The sequence below is a fragment of the Humulus lupulus genome, chromosome 6 (genome assembly GCF_963169125.1).
Source record: "Humulus lupulus chromosome 6, drHumLupu1.1, whole genome shotgun sequence".
In the NCBI taxonomy this organism is placed as follows: Eukaryota; Viridiplantae; Streptophyta; class Magnoliopsida; order Rosales; family Cannabaceae; genus Humulus; species Humulus lupulus.
In genome coordinates, this window is record NC_084798.1 from 214,592,446 (window position 1) to 214,598,633 (window position 6,188).

The 6,188-nt window shown below is 32.0% G+C and overlaps 1 long non-coding RNA gene across 1 annotated transcript; it reads left to right on the forward strand.

The window, feature by feature from the left end:
- Positions 1–3,043: 3,043 nt before the first annotated feature.
- On the forward strand, positions 3,044–4,861 carry LOC133783202 (uncharacterized). Its single transcript, XR_009870824.1, has 4 exons — positions 3,044–3,195; positions 3,786–3,860; positions 4,419–4,537; positions 4,628–4,861. It is a non-coding gene; the product is annotated as an uncharacterized LOC133783202 (long non-coding RNA).
- Positions 4,862–6,188: the final 1,327 nt, after the last annotated feature.

Genomic DNA, 6,188 nt, shown 5'->3' on the forward strand with positions numbered 1-6,188 from the left:
TTTTGGGCTTTGGTTTTTGTGCGAGCCATGTTTTGAGTCAAGACAGGGGAAATGTTTGGATTGGCACGAGAAAATGGAATTTCGGGTATCGATGAAGAAGGTAGTTCTTCGTCCTCGAGCAGTTGAGCTAGCAGGTCGTCGTCGATGGGTCTTTCTTCACCCCACGGGTCTTGCATGTAAATTGCGAACAGAGAAATGAGGAGATGAGACGCCTAGCCTGGGAGCTTATGTTGAAAGTTGGAATAACGTTGCTTGCGTCTACGACCAGCATCATTCTAACCAAAACACTAAGTTTTACGCGAACAGTTTGAAAAACAGATCAAAAAGTGAAAGTAAAAAAAATTTCTTGAAAAAAGCTTTTTCAACTCCAAAAGGGGCGGGAAAAACCCAGCTTTTCAGCTAGCCTAAAAATCAAATTTTTACTTCGATTTTATGCCCTAAATCTATGATCTTGACTATCAAACTGAATCCTAACTCCTACTGAGTGAAACTACACTACCCTATCAAGCATCAAACGGTATACATAATGTAATATCCAACATTTTCATAATACATTTATTTATTATAAATCAGAGTTTTATTACATAAAATGTACAAGTTTACAACTTTAAGAAATAGTAATGGAAAAATAGTGTTTAAAATATGATTTTATATTTTTAATGAGATTAAAGAGAGAGAAACTTGAGTAGTCAAGTATTGGACCCAAATGTCATATAATTTTAATTGGGGATTTTTATAAAATTAAGAAAGTTTTGCTAAAGGGCTTATTTGAAAAGAATTTTAGTATTTTGGGTCCAAGTGTAATTTTAAAAATAAATTTAAAAAAAAAGAAAAAAATAAAAGGCTTCAGCCTTTCTTTTTTTACCCGAGCCCTTCTCTCTCTCTCCTCAGAAAATCTCTCTCTCTCTCTCTCTCTCTCTCTCTCTCTCTCTCTCTCTCTCTCTCGTGCATGCGTCTGCCCGACCACCGAATGTCCACCAGCGATCACCGTTTATAGCCACGCGCCGTACCGTTGGATTCAGAGGCCTCCGAACTATCGACCCACACGGGAATCTAGAGCTCACTCGCTGATTAAACACCTCAACTGGTCGATTTAAGTTCGGCCACCCCGCGACTTCAAAGTTGCGATTCGGCCACCTCGGGCATCCGTTTGCTGATCCGTCACCACCATCGTGTTCCTCGTGTTGTGGACTTCAAAACCCAATAACTTGTTTCTACCATAGTTGGGTGGTGGGCCCACCACGAGCCACCGCGATCCACCGTAGACCGACGGTCGAAACTTAGTGTTCGAGGTTTTGAAGTACGTTTTGAGTCTCAGAAAATCATCGTTTGACTTGTTGTGGAACCCGATCACTTTGGTATAATTTCTTTGACCTATATATTGTGATTTAATTGTGATTGATTAGAATAATTGTTATTATGTGTATTTATAGTATATAATTATATATTCTTGATATATGGAATATTTTTCTGTAATTATACTGGCTGTCTGGGATTATATGTATTTTTGATACAGGTTTTGATTTTGGAATTGTCCACTTTATAGCCGTTGTGCGGTCAAATTTTCTAGAAAATATTAAATATTAAATAAATTATAAAAATACATATTTAATTGATTTTCCATTAATATGGAAATTATTATGATTAATTAATTTTAATTATTATTGTTAATATATATATATATATAAAAAGTGTGATTTATAGTAAACCTATTATTTAACCATTATTATTGTATATTAATATTTGAATATTAAAATAATATCAAATATTAGTTTCTTACAGTTATTGATATTTGTAAGACCAGTGAATTCTGGAGAAAGTATATTTATTATATCACTGGAATTGATATTATGACTAATTAATAATAATATAAATATTTATATTTATATTATTATCATTATATTGATTATTACAATTTTATGTTAAAAATATGATTTCTTTTATAAAATGACTATTTGAATATATATATACATTCATATATGTATTGTTATTGAGGTATTTTGTTATTATGATTGAAATAAGTTTATTTATAGATGATAATTATTATTGTTGTTGTTGTTGTTGTTATTATTATTATTATTATCATGAGAGTACATTATTAAATGAGCAATGTTTTATATGAAGAGTTATTTGTATTACGTTGATAATAATTATTATTATCATTCATATAGTTTATGATATTGTTAATATACACTATCAATAGTGTATATTTACGATTTTGATAGAATTTAATAAATGATGTGCCTTGAATATGATTTGTATGGATTTGATTGATTGAGTCTTGCTGAGCAATTTTAAAATAAGCTAAGGACCTAAGGTAATTAAATCTCACCTTTTGTGCTTAAGTGTAAGATGCATGACTACATTGATTGTGTACATCTGATGAGTTAAGTATGGTATGATGATGATGCATATGATAAGTATGTGAAGAATGGTTATATGAACACCATAAGGGTGTTGTGTGATATGTAATTGATGAATTCCGTGATATGTGAAATATGTCTTACTTGGTTAAGAATGATATGAATTATGTGCAAGTATGTGCTCTTATGTTGATGGATATGTGGATTACTTTATGTTCATGATTTGTTATCACTACAAGAAATTTGACATACAATGACTCCCTACAATGTCTTACACCATTGGTGTAAGACATTAAAACTTATCAGGGGTTTTAAATGTCTAATGGTGTAAGACATTGAAAGTTTTTATTAATGACTACAATTGGAAGACATTAAAAATGGTGGAAGACGTTGGAAATAGGTTGAGAAGTGGCCAGGGGGACATCTAATGTCTCCCACTGGGAGACGTGGGACACGTGGCACGTCTCCCACTGGGAGACATTGAATGTATAGAGGGGTACATCCAACGTCTCCCACTGGGAGACGTGGGACACGTGGCACGTCTCCCACTGGGAGACATTGAATGTATAGAGGGGTACATCCAACGTCTCCCACTGGGAGACGTGGGACACGTGGCACGTCTCCCAATGGGAGACGTTGGATGTACCCCTCTATACATTCAATGTCTCCCAGTGGGAGACGTGCCACGTGTCCCACGTCTCCCAGTGGGAGACGTTGGATGTCCCCCTGGCCATTTAATGAATTTTGGGTCTTCTTCTTCCTCATAACACCAAACAGAGAGAGCACACCAAACAGAGAGCACGAAAGGGGTTGCGATTTTAGGGTTTTCAAGGTTAGTTTTTTTTAATTTTTATGAATTTTAGTTAATTATTTTGATAAAAAATCATAGGTTTAGCATTAGGATGAGTAATATACATGATTTTGTGTTAATTTTACATTTTTATGCATTTTTTTCTATACATTGTTAGATTTATTTGTTTTTCCATGGAGGTTTTTTTTATAGATTTAAGATTTCATAGTTTTTTTTTAATTTAACCTATCACATTGTATATATTTCATTATAATATATATGTTCATGATTTTTTTTAATTTTTATCATTATTTATTTCGAAATTTAGATATATTTTTGTATATATATTTAAACTTTTTTTTTTTAAATTCTAACTATTTTGTTATATATATAGTTATTATGTTAAAATAAATTTATTAAATAATTTTAAAAATATAAATATATGCAAAAATTTATGTTTTTGTTGATTATTGAGATTTTAGGTTATGAAATTTTTTATTGATTTTTTGTTTAGGTTATAATTAGTGGCTCATTGGAGTTTTTTTTTATTTGTTTACCAATCAATTACTTATTAGGAATTTAGTGATATTTGTTTAGTAATGTTTAACATATTAATTAATTTAATTTCGTAGGTTGTGATTTTGGTGGTGAGATTTTAGAGAGTACTTTGCATCAAAACTTCTATATCTATCAATCACACATTTGAGGTAATTAAGTTTCTAAAATTATAATAATAAGTTATATATTGCTAGATATTTAGTGATATTTTATTTATTATTTATTAATTTATTTATATTGGTTTGTGAATTTAATAGCGAATTCGATTACTACTTGAAGTAATTTTGCTAGCTTTTGAATTATTAATTGCAAGAGGTAAATATATATTCTCTTACTTCTACTTTTAATATTATTAAACAAATGTTAGAAGAGTTTGAATATCTTAAATATTCATCCATAGTGAAGTAGGTTCTGAGATTAAAATTGTGTGCTGCGGTGATAACGGAAGGTTGAGAACTTGTGTGTATTAGTGAAGTAGGTTCTGAGAAATTTGACTGTGTGCTGCGGAGCTATAAGGAAGAAACTTATTGTATGTTGTTTGAATTGTTTGTTTTGCTATTCACATGTAGATGGTTAGGTCACTATTATAGGGGAAATGCTGCCCGATTTTATCTAGGATAATAAACAATTAATTTTATATAGGCATTCTATAAGGAAGAAACTTATTGTATGTTGTTTGAATTGTTTGTTTTGTTATTCACATGCAGATGGTTAGGTCACTATTATAGGGGAAATGCTGCCCGATATTATTTAGGATAATAAACGATTAGTTGAGAACGGGCATTACTTGATTGAACATGCAAGTCCCAGGCATTACTTGAGAACGGTATTATTAATTAAAATTTACAAATTATTTTTGAAACTATAAATGTAATCAAATAATTAATTAATATATTTTACTTTATATTTCTTGCAGCTAACAAGCACATCATATACAGAGGCACAAATTGATGAGTTGCGACAAGAATGGGCGACATATATGTTGCCGATAATCCAAAGTTACCGACCTCGTTGATAGGTTTTTTTTTTAATTTTTTAACTCTTTCTTCATACACAATGCAATATTTGTTCATTTTGAATATTTCTAACAAATATTGTATTTCTTGTATATATCTAACAAATATATTTTTTTATTTCAATTTAAATTAATATTATTTCAATTTAATTAATTATTAAATTAATTTCAATTTAGATTAAAATAATTTCAATTTAAATTAAAATAATTTCAATTTAAATTAATATTATTTCAATTTAAATTAATATTATTTCAATTTAATTAATTATTAAATCAAATTAAAATAATATTAATTATAAATTTATTTAATTTATTTTTTTTAAATGTGGGAGACTTTCAATGTCTCCCATTGGGAGAGGTGGGAGACTTCCCACGTCTCCCAATGGGAGAGGTGGAAAGTCAAATGTTGACTTTCCACCTCTCCCATTGGGAGACGTGGGAAATGACTCACCTCTCCCAATGGGAGACGTGGGATGTCTCCTAGGGACTTCCCACGTCTCCCATTGGGAGAGGTGAGTCACTTCCCACGTCTCCCAATGGGAGAGGTGGAAAGTCAACGTTTGACTTTCCACCTCTCCCAGTGGGAGACGTGGGAAGTGAGGCACGTCTCCCAATGGGAGACGTGGGATATATACCTACAATGACCCTAGCAACAACGTCTCACTAAGTGAGAGACATTGTAGACTTCCAATGTCTCCCAATTAAAGTCATAAAACTTCTATTTTGTTGTAGTGTATATGTTATGATATATGAAGCGTTTAAGTTTTTAGGCTGGAAACCTTAGACCTGAGCCATAGCTCTACGTTAAGGTATAACAACGCCACCAACCCAAAGCTTCATGTATTATGACTAAAGATGTTTTGAGTTATATGAGATGTGATACAATGCCTTGATTGAATACCATCAAACATGAATCATGAACATGAACATTGGCATTTCAGCATCAGCATGTATGCATGGCATGTACAGTTATGTGATACATTATTATGTGATATAAGACCATGCATATAAATATGAGGAAAATTGTGAAATGCCTTGAAATGTCTTATGTGAAGTGAACATTTTAATGACACAAGGCTTAAGCAAAGTGATAATAAGATGTTTAAAAAGGGTGCCACTGTTTTGATGAAGCAATCAAGTAAGTTCAGTAAAGAAGACGGAAGTCTATAAGACTTATAGTGGCTGCCCACTAGTGTGGGCTAGGTCAGAGTTGACCCTTCAGATATGTTTGCCATGTTTCCGTCTTTCTCCTCCATATGTGTAATAAGTATGGCAACTATGGAAACGATGAAATGAGTGTTATGATAAGCCTAGCTGTGATGATGGCTAGTCGGAGGAGAACCCATGGGATTCCATATGATATGTATAACAAGCCCTGCAGGCATTGGCCGAATCAAACAGTGTGCACAAGTGATATTGGGCCCATAAAAATGTGAAACTAAAAGAAAGAGCATAAAAGTAA